We start from the raw sequence: 16,336 nt of genomic DNA, 5'->3' as shown, positions 1-16,336 counted from the left end.
AGTCGTTCTGACCGTCCCCACCTGAATCGACACGTCTTCTTCATCCCCTTCCTCCGCTTCATTGATGATCGCGGACAGATCCAACCTTGCCTCATTGATGATCGCGGACAGATCCAACCTTGCCTCCCTCCTTGCCTCCTCTCACAAAAAGCAAGGCTGGCCGCCGGGAACCTCGGTCGGGCTCCACCTGAACCGCCGCAGTCGACACGTCTCCTCCATCCCCTTCCTCTGCTTCACCGACGATCGCGGACAGATCCAACCTCGCCTCCCTCCTCGCCTCCTCTCACAAAAAGCAAGGTCGGCCGCCGGGTGGACGCTGGCGACGCCGCCATGCAACCCTCTAGCCTGACTGTCCGCTCCTTGCTCTCCATCGCGGCACTCGCCTTCCTCCTCTCCTCCCAGACCCTAGCCGCCTCTGGCGCCGCCAGTGAGCCATACGCGACTCCCCTTGATTCCGTCGCTGCATCCGACGGTCTGGAGAGGTAGTTCTGCCTAGTGTGCTGCTTCCGCCCTGAGCCGGTCTCACACGCCGATGGGACCACGTACTGGTGCGACCACCCCGAGGCCACGTGCACTGAGGCCATGGTGGCGCGCTACAGGTTCTGTGAGGTTTGGGGTCGGGTCGTGGAGCACCATGGCTGATGGCCCTAGCCCCTGCATGCGGTCGACCTCGCAGCTCCCCTAGATTTCTGATTTGCTGCGGTGATAGCGGCAACTCCCGCTGCTCCTAGATGAATCTTCAAGCAGGGATGTTCTGATTGTCCGCCTCAAAGCCGCAATGCAGAGCGTATCTGCAGTCTCCTCCCTTGATGAGGACATCCCTACCGAATCACTACCTCCGTCATTGCAAGAGGAAGAAGATGTTGCTGTGAAGCTCAAGTTCAATGAAGTCAGAATTGGACCTATGACAAGAGCTCGTGCGAAGCTACTAAAACAACAGGTGAACTTGTTCTTAAACGATACTTTGATTGACGAGAATTTTATACTACCTAAATCCTTTGACTTGTGTATGATCAGGTATGAGGATAAAGGAAGCATCGCACGAGGAGGAGGAGAACAGCTGGACATGATGCTGGACATGAAGACACCTCATGGACGCGCGAGGGAGGAGAGGGAGGCATGCACGAAGGAGGAAGATGAAGTCTAGGCCGGTGCTACGCCCGGCGCGACCAGCCGCCACGCCGACCGGCCCAGCCCCACGCCCGGTCAGACCGGCTCCTATGCCGGCTGAGCCCGGCGCCCGCCGGCTCCTGGACCGGTGCCATCCGGACGGGTATACTGAGAGCCCCACCCCTCACTAGTAAAATATGGGTCTTCTATAACGATTTAGTTCGTCGGCGAATGTGCAAAATCCGTCACGGAGGCCTCGTACTGACGGTTTGCAGGACCGTGGCGAATATCGCGTCACAGATGGCCCGGATAACGGTTAGGGAGGCGCGTCACAGATCCATGACGGCACAGCCCAAACCCGAAGCCCACCCGGCCCGGTCCGTTGTGACGGCCATATCCGTCATAGCACTGGCCCCCTCTGCCAGCGACCGTTGTGTCAGGCTGTTAGGTCAATTATTAACATGTCGGTCCGGTCGGTTGACTGTCGTTTTTGTCGTCTAGCGAGGAGACCGTGACCCAGCTTCCTGCGCGTGGACTAATAAAATGCAGACACGTGGCCCGTTGAAATAGCCGCCACGTGGACCAATAAAAAGTTTCATAGCTGCAACCTGCACCATACGAGATGTCCATCCGGCTTTTGACACGTGCACCCATGTGGTCATATCGCAACGCGACACATGTCGACTGTGCAGGCGCCACGTGGCACACCTCAAATGGGCCATCTACGGCCCATCGATCCAACTTGGATATGATTTCGAAGGCCCATGTTACGACCTTAACTGCTACAGGTTAAGCCAGCCCATAAAAGGTGGCCCATGATGTTGTCGGTTTTTGTTGGGCCGTCTACAGGCCGCCAAGGAAGGCCTATAGTTTCCAAGGCCCAAGTTACGACCTTACTGCCATAGGTTAGGCCAGCCCATAACGGGCAGCCCATGGTGTTGTCTGTCATTATTGAGTTGTCTACAGGCCGCCAAAAAGGCCTATTTTTATTCTTCTTGTTGGGCCCATTATAACATCATGCGTCCACTTACAATGAGGCCCAAGCAAGTATTTGATGATTTACGGGCCCAATTCTGGGCTTGTACAGGCTAGACATATAACACCTGTAAGGCCCAGATAAAAAGTACTAGGCTAAATTTGTTTCAATGCATCCAACAACGGCCCAGTGGGCTTTACATGACACCGTTACGGCCTAGTCGTCAAAACGAAAATTACAAACGACATATTACATGACATAATTACAGGCAAATAATTTAATCATAAAGCACCATTGGCACTGTCTAAAACTACATATTGTGGTGGACCATGGCAGCGCCAGTCCGCAAATCGAAATAACAGTTATCTGAAACCAGGAAAAATATAACAGTTCAATTCATGACCATGGCACCACCAGATCAACACGTTTCTCATCTCTAGCTTTGCTGCCGTATAATTTTAGTCAACGTATCAATTGTTCCTTCCATGCCTGCCCGCTTTTTTTCTGCTTCTTGTACCTGGCTGGTTAGCTCAACCATTTGATCATGTTGGTTCTTAACAACATCTTGTAGCTTTGCACTACCCCTCTTCTCTCTCTCCAGTTCTGCAGCCAGATTCCTTATTTTCAATCCAGAAGGAATAATAAGTCCCACATTCCGAAGAAAGCCAGGTGAGAGGACCTCAGATAAAACCTGGATCCCAGTCTTGCGTCCTCCATCTGCCGTAGGTATAGCTAGCTTCTTTTCCATCTTAGCCTTCATTTGCAATGAAGCAAACATGTTGCCACATACACCAAGCTACATCAACTTATAAAAGGTTACCCTATGAAAGTTGACTTACGATTGCATCTTTTACAGCGGAGGAGAAGCCATTTTTCCGGCTGAAGTGGCATTCCTTGAATATATCTAGAGGAGTGGGTTCTTTACCTTTGTACTTGTCTCCCTGAAATCAAACACATACATGAAGCTAGCTTACATGTTCTATGGGGATCTGGTCACAAAGTTTCATATAATTCTTGTTTCTCATGTAGATAACTATCAAGAGTGGTACACTTCAAAGCTTCAAGCCTGTAGACATAACATACAGATTTGTGGGGAAGCAATGATGCGAACGAAAGTTCATACAAATAGGTACCGATTAAAACAGGAGTTTAGTTTAATGGAAACTTGTACATCACAGTATTAACCCAAGAACTCGATGCAATAACAAAGAACGGTCATATAAATGAGCACATGCACTGAGCAAAATAAAAATCAAAATGGCCACCAAAACTATAAACATCCATCACTTCTTACCAAATTTTGCAAGTGCACTTCGTAGCTTCGTGACCCAGTTGATTGATGGTACTGAACCTTAGAACGATTTTTTTGTTGGCAACACATATCTTCTGCAGGAATTGTAGAATTAGTAACTGTGTACATTACAATGTATAAGGCAAAAACTTTGAGTTTAGAAAGGAACTGACCACCGTTTTGGGATGCCTCCAGTGGTCAACTAGCGCCTTCCACTCATCGTTATTCATCGATGGAACTGGACTTTCTTTTGGCACGTCATTTGGATCTGTGTCAAAGTACTTCTTTTTAAGGAGGTACCGACATTACCGAAGGCCTTTCTAAAGAAGGTTTGTACAATACTTTTTCACTGGTGGGAATTTTATGTCCATCTTACCACTTTCCTAGTGACATGAAAGAGCATGGATAAACGAATCATAGACTCCCAAAATTAGCAGCTTCAAATAAAGATTACAGGTGGTGCAAAGGCCGTACTTACCGCAACTTTACTGTAATAGTTACAGAGAAGCCCAGCGTCCCGCTTGTACCTACTCCAATGCGAACGAACAAGCACGAATTTCCTGACTGCCTTGTTGCATTCAGTCGCAATGTTTGCAGCAATTTGAGCTGATACGGGCCTGGTCTTCCCTTTTGGAATGACGGCAATAAGTGTGGCATCCAGAGATTCCGACAACCTGTTGGGTCCTTTTCCCACTCTCTCTACAATTTCCAGAACATTATCTCCTTCGACGTCTGGATCAACATATAAAATACCACTATTTAGTATATCATAGTATAAAGGTCTTAATCCTGGAGGAAACTGACAAAGAAATACATGAAACATGCCTTCAGCCACATTTTCAACCTGAGTTGAACTACCAGAGACTTTAATATCCATAAGGATATGTGCAGTAGGATCATTAACTGTGCTACAACCTAGAAAGAAGAAGTCAGCAAAAAGGCCATCGTGCAGCTAACCATAATGCAAGTAAGCAATTCATATGAGAACTTACCTGGAGCAAAAGAGTGTCCTGGACGTAAGGATCTGCATAGCGTTGAGCTAAGATCCATTTTTTGTCATTTATATTTTGGCGAGGCACTTCTGGAACTACTTGTTTCACATTCAACATGTGTTCCCATTGATAATTCTCTACTAGGACTCGTGCTGGGACAAGTGGAAGTTGGCAGGCCAGGAGATAATCTTTCCGTTCTTGGCTGGATTGTTGTTGCATCTGAAGGCGTTTTGTCAGCCCTCTGATTCTTCCTGGCAGTAGGTTTCTCCATCCCCTTGTAAGAAGCACGATATGGATTGATCAACCAAGTTTAACAACATACATGATAAGGCAAGACATAATGGACGAACGAGAACCTTAGCTTTCAAGGTAGCGGGTAAGGTCTTAAGCTTCTCCTGAAATAAGGGTTCAAAATATGTATCTCCTTCGTGGGGCGGAGACAGCCGGTACAATCGAAAGCGCGGCACTTAAGATCTGTTCATTCTTGGCTGGATCATGGTTCCATCTGAAGGCATCCGTTTATCACTCTCATTGTTCCTGGCAGTAGGATTCTCCGTCCACTTGTAAGAAACACAATAGGGATTGGTCAAGCAAGCATTACAGAAATTAATTTGCATTTGCAATCAAGCAACATATATGATAGGTAGGACAGGATGGACGAACTAGCACCTTAGTTTTTAAGATAGCGGTGCAATCCTGATGATTCTCGTGTGCTATCATGGTTCCATCTGAAGGCATCTGTTTATCCCTCTCATTGTTGCTCGCAGTAGGATTCTCCGTCCCCTTGTAAGAAATAGAATAGGGATTGGACACGCAATCATTACAAAATTAATTTGCATTTGCAATCAAGCAACATATATATGATAGGTAGGACAGAATGGACGAACTAGCACCTTAGTTTTTACGATAGCGGTGATGGTCTGATGCTTCTCGTGAGCTAGAGACGAGCTGATGCAACTGACAACTGGCAGGGCAAGAGACTGGATCATGGTTCCATCTGGAGGCATATGCTTAGCGGCCCTCTCGTTGTTAATGGAAGTACATTTCTCCGTATCCTTGTAAGAAACACAATACGGATTGAGCATGGCAACAATTAATTTGCGTATTCAAAAAAAAACAACATATATGATACAGCAGAGCTGAAAGGACGAATTAGCACCTTAGCTTTTATGACAGCAGGTGAGGTCTGAAGATTCTTCTGAGGTAATAAGGGTCCCAGATATGTATTGCCTTGGTGTGCCTTGGATGCCGATATTGTCTTGATGTGCTTAGATGCTTTGTCTACTTACTTACCACTATTTTCTGGGAATGTTGGGGTGCAAGCAACATTTCTACACCAGAATTCATCAATTGGGTACCATTATGTACCATTTCAAGGAAACCCTGATTATTTGGTCTCATTGGAGGATTTCTTTTGGCGGCATTTAAGATAACGAGCACAAACATAAGATGTGTATTAATATGTAGGATGTGTGCGATGTATTAATTATGTAGGATGTGTGCGTGCTGGTTTGAGTGATGGACAGAAAAATGAAATCAAAAAGATACACTGGTGTTGGAACCACAAACCAGGAACCAGTGAAATCAAGGGACATCCACATGCTAGTTCTTTCAGAGAAAGAAGCTGATAGATATCCCTTATAAACTCAATAGTTTGCACAATACAGAAAGGGCTAAATTAAAAAGATTGCTTGGAGCGATGACTCTAGCATATACGGCAGGAGGGAATACCTCTACTCATAGCAACAGACTGAGACGACGCTCCTTGTACATAATCCAGCCAAATGTAACAAACTACATCAACCTGCACGTAGGCAGACACGGAACCAGCTAGAACAACTAACTAACTTCTCGCAACTTCTATACGAGCAGGCAGTTGAAACCCCGTCAGCTAGTCCATGGCAAATCGACCAAACAATCATGTGCATATAGAGAATACAGAAATAACTCGGCTTGTACAATAGTATACCCAATGCAGGACCGTTGGTCTGCAGTATTGCTAGCGCAACAAAGACGGTATGCTTGCGGAATAGCGCTTGAACCGCACCGGCGGACGGACGCGGTGTGGCAGACGATTTGGGTGAGACGTTGTGATGCAGCCCGACGTTCGATCTTCACCGCATCATATGCTTCATCGCCAAGACGACACGCAAAGGTGAATCTTCTCTTTTATGCGTGTCTACAATCGCCTATGTGGAACGATATACTACTTCATACTCCGTCATATCATGATGATAGGAACTCGACGACAAGTACCTAAGGAAGAGAGGATGCCATGGAGACCCGAGGACGCAAGGCCGATGTCACGGAAGCATGGAAGAGAAGGAGAAAGAGGAGCTGGACGCTCCAGGCCGGAACTTCCGCCCGCCACCGCCGGAACTTCCGCCCAGATACTGTCCAAGACCGAAGATGCTCGCACTGAAGAGCTGCGATCGGAACTTCCGCCGCTCATGGCAGGAACTTCCGCCCGGCCGGAACTACCGCCCCCAGGAGCCAGAACTTCCGCCCTGTCGAACCTCAGATCACAGCCCCTTTTGGCTTGTAACTTACCCCTTCGCCCCTACCTATAAATAGGCACCTACCCCCCACCTTCATGGAGGAGATGATGTTTAGATGAATTGGCTTATGCCTCTATTATCCCTTTGTGGATTTGGGAAACCCCCACCTTAGATTACCCATCTATTGTATCCCTCCTTCTCCGGATCTTTTTCCATTCTAGTAATTCTATCAATTGAGAATCTCTTGCTTTGCAACTCTATTCTTAATTGGTCTTTTACTCTTTGGGAACTCTATTTGGATTTGTCGATCTTTTGAAAAAGATTCAACCGTTTGGTCTTTGTCTTGCAATTCTATCGAGTTGGTGGTTCGGGCCAACGAGGATAACCGATTTGTGTGCGTGTGTTTGTATCGTGTTCTTTGCGTTCATCCACTTCCCCGCGAATCCCCCTCCGTAATCACACTCACCCGGGTCAGTTCGTGAGATCGGGCAACCAACACGGGCTCAGCCCGTATCATATGGTATCAGAGCAAAGGTTGCCACAGATTTGACCCTCCAATTTCACCAATTTTGCCCAAAAAATTTCCCAAAAATTTTGCCCCAAAAAATAGCTCGAATTTGGATCTCAGGATTTGTTGCATTTTTTTGTGGTTTTGGTCCACAGATCTGTTGTCTTTGGTGTTGATCTATCATCCCTCCAAATTTCACCGTCAAATTCCACCGTTTACCCCTCAAATCCGATGGTTTTCGGCCCACTTTTCCTTCCCGTGTTCATCAATTTGAGCTGTTCGCGCAGATGCATATCTAGATCCAAAAAATTTGGTATTTCCAGAACTTCTGGCCGTTCAAACTGATACTTCCGCTTGGTCGTCTTCCCGAGCCAAAATCGCCCCCGCAGCTCGCCTCGCACCATGGCGATTTGCACAAAAATAACCCAAAACTGAAAGAAAAGCACAGACTGACCCTCCGGCGAAACTATTTCACGGATCTAACCCTTTTGTGTGGCGCCCCTCTCATGGGCGCCACACATGCCCATGTGGCGCCCCTGGCTCCGGTGCCACAAACCCGTCCGACGTGGCCCGTCGACGCTGAGCTGGTGATCCCGATCCGACGTGGCAGCATGTGTGGCGCCGCTCTCGCCGGCGCCACACGTTGAAAGTGTGGCGCCCCTGCCAAGGGCGCCACACATCCACTTAAGTTTGGCCGCGCGCGCCCAGCCCAGCCCGACCCTTCTTCTTTCTTTCTCCCTCTGTTCTTCTTCTCTCCCCTGTGGCGCCTGGTTATCTCTCTCCTCCCTCTCCCCCCCACCAAATCCACCACCAAATCAGCAGATCTATCCGTGGAGATCGTTCCCCATCCATTTCTCAAGGTAATCTCCTTTGAATCTTCTCCATTCATCCACTAATTTCATAGATCGGGCTAGATTTGGACATGAACCCTAGACATGGTTTTTTTTGTGCACTCTATATTGTATTGTTCGTGTTGGAGATGGTAGCCTCATGTATGCATGTGTTTGAACCATAGATTTGTTGAAACCTACATATGAAATTTCACATGTATGTGTATGAACCCTATGTATGTATGTGTATGAACCCACATGTATGCCTAGTATTTGTGATGGAGTAACTCATATTTGTTAGTGGAATGGATCGTAATATGGTTCAAAAATGTAAACATGTAGGATGGCCGGTCCCGGTGGCCGGCCAGGCGGTCGAGGCCGCGGTCCTGGGCGCCCCCGGGGCCGGGGAAGGGGCGGCCGCGGTGGAGCAGCAAGGGCCCCACGGTCACCGTCATCTGCATCCTCCTCGTCTTCGCATGAGGAACGCTGCTTCGAGTTCCTCCTCCGCATCGACGACGACCCACTCGGCATCAAGCGGCTACCGGACAAGTTCGCCGAGTTCGTCGACGGCATCGAGCCGGCGCACTTGCAGCTACGGGAGGCTAGCTGCAACTTCTGCCGCTGGTCCGTGGAGGTCCTGTTCGACGGGCAGGGCAAGATGTACCTGCACACGGGGTGGGACAAGTTCGCCCGTGACCTCCACCTCGAGCCCGGCTGCCAGCTCACCTTCCTGTACGAGGGGGACGGCGAGATGATCGTCAAGGTGTTCGACGACACCGCCTGCCGCGTGCACTACCACACCGGCGAATCCGGCTCGGACACCGATAGTTAGAACTTAGAGTGTTGTCAACTCTATCTTCGTTGCTTCGTGTTGTTTGAATTCTATCTTAAATTGTATGAAACTATGTGCTACGATGTTAGGTATGATGATGTTATGTCCATGATGTGTGTACGAAATGGCTGTTGATATGATGTGTGTATGACATAGCTTTTGACATGATGGCAGTTTTGTTGGAATATGGTAGGATTTTTCATGGTTTTAACACAAGTCAATGTGTGGCGCCCTTCCCACTGGCGCCACACTGCACTGTGTGGCGCCCCTCCCATCGGCGCCACACATCCCGTGACCTCCACCTCCCGTTTCATCGGTGTAGTTCTGGAAATAGACATTCAACTTCTCGAATGTGTATTGAATGATTGCCGTCACGGGCAATGCACGGACACCCTTCAACACATTGTTGAAGCACTCGGCCATGTTGCTTGTCATTTGGCCATATCTCCTCCCATCCTCATCATAAGCTCTTGCCCACTTTGAGTTAAATATGAGGTGTCTATGAAGAAACTTTTGACCACCCGCGTTGAGGTCTTTGTGCTTCAGCAAGCCGTTGTATAGGTTTGCGAAGCGGCGCTCAGAGTAAGCGAGGCAACAATCTTGAAGGAGGTCAGACAACTCTTTGCTCTTGCATGCCCGGTAGAAGTTTGCACAAAAATGCCTCATGCACCATCGGTGATGCAAGGGAGCATGCCCGGGAATTGCAACCTCCACCGCATTGAGAATTCCTTGATGACGATCGGAGATGACACACACTTCCTTTGAGGGTGGTATGACCCTCGTCCTCAATATATGGAAAAACCATTCCCAGTTATCATTGTTCTCAATCTCTACCAATGCAAAAGCCAATGGTACTAAGCGGTTGCTCGCATCACTTGCTATTGCCACCAATAGTGTGCCCTTGTACTGCCCGGTCAAGAAGGTACCATCCACGGCTATGACGGGCCTACAATGTTCGAATGCCCTCGTGCATTGCTCGAATGACCAAAATGCACGATGAAATACCCTCACTCTTTTACCATCATGCAATGTCATTTTGGTTGCGGAAGGCTCCACCACATGCACCATGCTCGGGTTAGTTGCGGCCATCGCTAACAACAACCTAGGGACACGGTTGTATGCTTCCTCCCAATCACCGTACAACATCTTGAATGCGGCTTGTTTGGCCTTCCATGCCTTCCCGTACTTGACGTCGTAGGCAAACCGGGATTTAACCGTATCTTGCACGGACCTAATGCTCATGATAGGAAGTGATGAGATCTCCGCCGAGAGCTTGTATGCAATGAACTCGGATGTGAGTTGACGGTGGTCCGGCTGCGCATCCTTGCCATCAAGCTTCGGCCCCCGACACATGTGAGTGGCTACACAACTTGTTATGTGCCAAGAGGGCCCTTTTTTGAAAGGTCGTGCACGGACAACCCATGGACACCTTTTATCCACACATTTTAGCGTGTAACGCTTCTTCAAGTCCGAGTGAACAACGAGGTGAGGGCGATGATGCTTAATGGAGAACTCCTTCAACCATATCTTCAATTCCAAGAAGGTATCAAACGTTAGCCCTTTAGAGATCATAGCCGTCCTACCATCCACATCTCTCTTGGATAGTGGACTGGCTCCAAGAAGTTGAAGGAGATATGCCCTAGAGGCAATAATAAAGTGGTTATTATTTATATCTTTATGTTTATGATAAATGTTTATATATCATGCTATAATTGTATTAACCGAAACATTAGTACATGTGTGATATGTAGACAACAAGAAGTCCCTAGTATGCCTCTTAAACTAGCTTGTTGATTAATGGATGATTAGTTTCATAATCATGAACATTGGATGTTATTAATAACAAGGTTATATCATTATATGAATGATGTAATGGACACACCCAATTAAGCGTAGCATAAGATCTCGTCATTAAGTTATTTGCTATAAGCTTTCGATACATAGTTACCTAGTCCTTATGACCATGAGATCATGTAAATCACTTATACCGGAAAGGTACTTTGATTACACCAAACACCACTGCGTAAATGGGTGGCTATAAAGGTGGGATTAAGTATCCGGAAAGTATGAGTTGAGGCATATGGATCAACAGTGGGATTTGTCCATCCCGATGACGGATAGATATACTCTGGGCCCTCTCGGTGGAATGTCGTCTAATGTCTTGCAAGCATATGAATGAGTTTATAAGAGACCACATACCACGGTACGAGTAAAGAGTACTTGTCAGGAGACGAGGTTGAACAAGGTATAGAGTGATACCGAAGATCAAACCACGGACAAGTAAAATATCGCGTGACAAAGGGAATTGGTATTGTATGTGAATGGTTCATTCGATCACTAAAGTCATCGTTGAATATGTGGGAGCCATTATGGATCTCCAGATCCCGCTATTGGTTATTGGTCGGAGTGAGTACTCAACCATGTCCGCATAGTTCACGAACCGTAGGGTGACACACTTAAAGTTGGATGTTGAAATGGTAGTACTTGAATATGGAATGGAGTTCGAATATTTGTTCGGAGTCCCGGATGAGATCCCGGACATCACGAGGAGTTCCGGAATGGTCCGGAGAATAAGATTCATATATAGGATGTCATTTTATGTGAATTAAATTGACGCGGAAGGTTCTATGGAAGGTTCTAGAAGGTTCTAGAAAAGTCCGGAAGAAACCACCAAGGAAGGTGGAGTCCACATGGGACTCCACCTCCATGGCCGGCCAACCCTAGTGGGGGAGGAGTCCCAAGTGGACTCCCCCTTAGGGGGCCGGCCACCCCCCCATATGGGAGGTGGAATTCCCACCTCTAGTGGGAGTCCTAGCTTGGCTAGGTTTCCCCTCCATATGGAAGGTTTTTGGTTCGGGTCTTATTCGAAGACTTGGAGACCAACTCTTGGGGTTCCACCTATATAATGAGGGCCAAGGGGGAGGGGGCCGGCCACCTCAAACACCACCAAGGTGGCCGCACCCCATAGTGGCCGGCGCCCCCCTCTCCCCAAACCCTAGCCGCCCCGCTCCTCCACTTCCCGCACGCTTAGCGAAGCTCCACCGGACTTCTCCACCACCACTGACACCACGCCGTCGTGCTGTCGGATTCAAGAGGAGCTACTACTTCCGCTGCCCGCTGGAACGGGGAGGTGGACGTCGTCTTCATCAACAACCGAACGTGTGACCGAGTACGGAGGTGCTGCCCGTTCGTGGCGCCGGAACCGATCGTGATCAAGATCTTCTACGCGCTTTTGCAAGCGGCAAGTGAACGTCTACCGCAGCAACAAGAGCCTCCTCTTGTAGGCTTTGGAATCTCTTCAAGGGTGAGACTCGATAAACCCCTCGTTGCTACCGTCTTCTAGATTGCATCTTGGCTTGGATTGCGTGTTCACGGTAGGAAAATTTTTATTTTCTATGCAACGTTATCCTACAGTGGTATCAGAGCCGTCTCTATGCATAGATGGTTGCACGAGTAGAACAGAATGGTTTTGTGGGCGTTGATGCTCTTGTTATCTTTAGTTTGAGTACTTTGCATCTTTGTGGCATAGTGGGATGAAGCGGCTCGGACTAACTTTACATGACCGCGTTCATGAGACTTGTTCCTCGTTCGACATGCAACTTGTATTGCATAAGAGGCTTTGCGGGTGTCTGTCTCTCCTACTATAGTGAAGATTCAATTTACTCTTCTATTGAAAACATTAGCATCAACGTTGTGGTTCATGTTCGTAGGTAGATTAGATCTCTCTCGAAAACCCTAAACCACGTAAAATATGCAAACCAAATTAGAGACGTCTAACTTGTTTTTGCAGGGTTTGGTGATGTGATATGGCCATAATGTGATGATGAATATGTATGAGATGATCATTATTGTATTGTGGCAACCGGCAGGAACCTTATGGTTGTCTTTAAATTTCATGTTGAGTAGTTTTTCAAAGTAGTTGTAATAGTTGCTACATGGAGGACAATCATGAAGATGGCGCCATTGACCTTGACGCTACGCCGACGATGATGGAGATCATGCCCGAAGATGATGGAGATCATGTCCGTGCTTTGGAGATGAAGATCAAAGGCGCAAAGACAAAAGGGCCATATCATATCACATATGAACTGCATGTGATGTTAATCCTTTTATGCATCTTATTTTGCTTAGATCGCGACGGTAGCATTATAAGATGATCCCTCACTAAAATCTCAAGATAATAAAGTGTTCATCCTTAGTAGCACCGTTGCCAAGACTTGTCGTTTCGAAACATCTCGTGATGATCGGGTGTGATAGAATCAACAAGTGCATACAACGGGTGCAAGACAGTTTTGCACATGCGGATACTAAGGTGGCCTTGACGAGCCTAGCATGTACAGACATGGTCTCGGAACACGTGATACCGAAAGGTAGAGCATGAATCATATGGTTGATATGATGAACACTTTGAGTGTTCGCCATTGAAATCACACCTTGTCTCATGATGATCGGACATAGGTGCGGTGGATTTGGTTCGTGTGATCACTAAGACAATGCGAGGGATATTGTTTTGAGTGGGAGTTCACCTAGATTTTTAATTATGTTGAATTAAAATTTGAACTCAATTTGTCATAAACTTAGTCTAAACTTTTGCAAATATATGATAGAGATGGCGTCCCCAATCAATTTTAATCAGTTCCTAGAGAAAGAGAAACTTAAGAGCAACGGTAGCAACTTCACCGACTGGTTCCGTCATGTGAGGATCTTCCTCTCTGGCGGAAATCTGCAATATGTGCTTGATGCACCGCTAGGTGACCCTCTCCAGTAAACCGAAACCGATGAAGTAAAAGTTGTTTACGAGACTCGGAAAATTCGGTACTCTCAAGTTCAGTGTGCCATCTGTGCGATGCGGAATCCGATCTTCAAAAACGTTTTGAGCACCACGATCCTCATGAGTTGATGAAAGAGCTGAAAGCTATTTTTGAGACTCATGCGGCCGTGGAATGCTATGAAGCATCGAAACAATTCTTCAGCTGCATGATGGAAGAAGGCAGCTCCGTTAGTGAGCACATGCTCGCCATGACCGGGCATGCGAAGAAACTCAGTGACTTGGGAATAGTGATTCCTAACAGACTGGGGATTAATCGTGTCCTTCAATCACTGCCACCAAGTTACAAGAACTTTGTGATGAACCACAATATGCAGAACATGAACAAGGAGTTACCTGAACTCTTTGGCATGCTAAAAGCTGCTGAGATTGAGATCAAGAAAGAGCACCAAGTGTTGATGGTCAACAAGACCACCAGTTTCAAGAAACAGGGCAAGTCTAAGGGAAAATTCAAGAAGGGTGGCAAGAAAGCTGCCACGCCTCCTATGAAACCTAAGAACGGCCCTAAGCCCGATCTTGAGTGCTATTACCGCAAGGACAAGGGACACTGGAAGCGTAATTGCTCCAAGTATCCGGCTGATCTGAAGAGCGGCCTTGTCAAGAAGAAGAAAGAAGGTATATCTCGATATACATGTTATAGATGTTTATCTCACTGGTTCTCGTTCTAGTACTGGGTATTTGATACTGGTTCGGTTGCTCATATCTCGTAACTCAAACAGGAACTAAAGAATAAACGAAGACTACTGAAAGATGAAGTGACAATGCGCGTTGGAAATGGATCCAAAGTCGATGTGATCGCTGTCGGCACACTTCCTCTACATCTACCTTCGGGATTAGTTTTAAGCCTAAATAATTGTTATTTTGTACCCGCGTTGAGCATGAACATTATATCTGGATCTTGTTTAATGCAAGACGGTTATTCATTCAAGTCTGAGAATAATGGTTGTTCTATTTTTATGAATAATATCTTTTATGGTCGAGCACCACAAAAGAATGGCTTATTTCTGTTAGATCTCGATAGTAGTGATACGCATATACATAACATTGATGCTAAGCGAATTAAATTGAATGATAATTCTACTTATATGTGGCACTGTAGTCTTGGTCATATTGGAGTGAAACGCATGAAGAAACTCCATACTGATGGATTACTTGAATCACTTGACTTTGAGTCACTTGATAGATGCGAAGCATGTCTAATGGGAAAAATGACAAAGACTCCATTTTCTGGTATGATGGAGCGAGCTACTGACTTATTGGAAATCATACATACCGATGTGTGTGGACCAATGAGCGTAGCATCGCGCGGTGGTTATCGTTATGTTCTAACCTTCACAGATGATCTGAGTAGATATGGGTATATCTATTTCATGAAACATAAATCCGAAACTTTCGAGAAGTTTAAGGAATTCCAAAGTGAAGTAGAAAATCAACGTAACAAGAAGATCAAATTTCTACGATCTGATCGTGGAGGCGAATATCTGAGTTATGAGTTTGGCATGCATTTAAAGAAATGCGGAATACTTTCACAATTGACACCGCCGGGAACACCTCAACGTAACGGTGTGTCCGAACGTCGTAATCGAACTCTCTTAGATATGGTTCGTTCTATGATGTCTCTAACTGATTTGCCGTTATCTTTTTGGAGTTATGCATTAGAGACAGCCGCATTCACTTTAAATAGAGCACCATCAAAATCCGCAGAAACGACACCGTATGAATTATGGTTTAATAAGAAACCTAAGCTGTCGTTCCTGAAAGTTTGGGGTTGCGAAGCCTTTGCAAAGAAGTTACAACCGGACGAGCTAGAACCCAAAGCGGAGAAATGCGTCTTCATAGGATACCCTAAGGAAACTATAGGGTATACTTTCTATCACAAATCCGAAGGCAAAATCTTTGTTGCTAAGAACGGAACCTTTCTTGAGAAAGAATTTCTCACTAAAGAAGTGACTGGAAGAAAAGTAGAACTCGATGAGATTGATGAATCTATACTCGTTGATCAGAGTAGCGCGATACCGGAAGTTGTACCAGTACCGCCTACACCGGCAACAGAGGAAGCTAATGATAATGATCATGAAACTTCGAACGAGGAAACTACTGAACCTCGCAGATCGACAAGGGAACGTACCACTCCTGATTGGTATGATCCTTGTCTAAATGTCATGATTGTGGATAACAATGATGAGGACCCTGCGACGTATGAAGAAGCGATGATGAGCCCAGATTCCAACAAATGGCAAGAAGCCATGAAATCCGAAATGGGATCCATGTATGATAACAAAGTATGGACTTTGGTAGACTTACCTGATAGCCGAAAGGCTGTCGAGAATAAATGGATCTTCAAGAGAAAAACAGATGCAGATGGTAATATTACTGTCTATAAAGCTCAACTTGTCGCAAAGGGTTTCCGACAAATTCAAGGAGTTGACTACGATGAGACTTTCTCACCTGTAGCGAAGCTAAAATATGTG

This window comes from Lolium perenne, chromosome 4, assembly GCF_019359855.2.
Source record: "Lolium perenne isolate Kyuss_39 chromosome 4, Kyuss_2.0, whole genome shotgun sequence".
In the NCBI taxonomy this organism is placed as follows: Eukaryota; Viridiplantae; Streptophyta; class Magnoliopsida; order Poales; family Poaceae; genus Lolium; species Lolium perenne.
Note: the sequence above shows the minus strand (reverse complement) of the source record.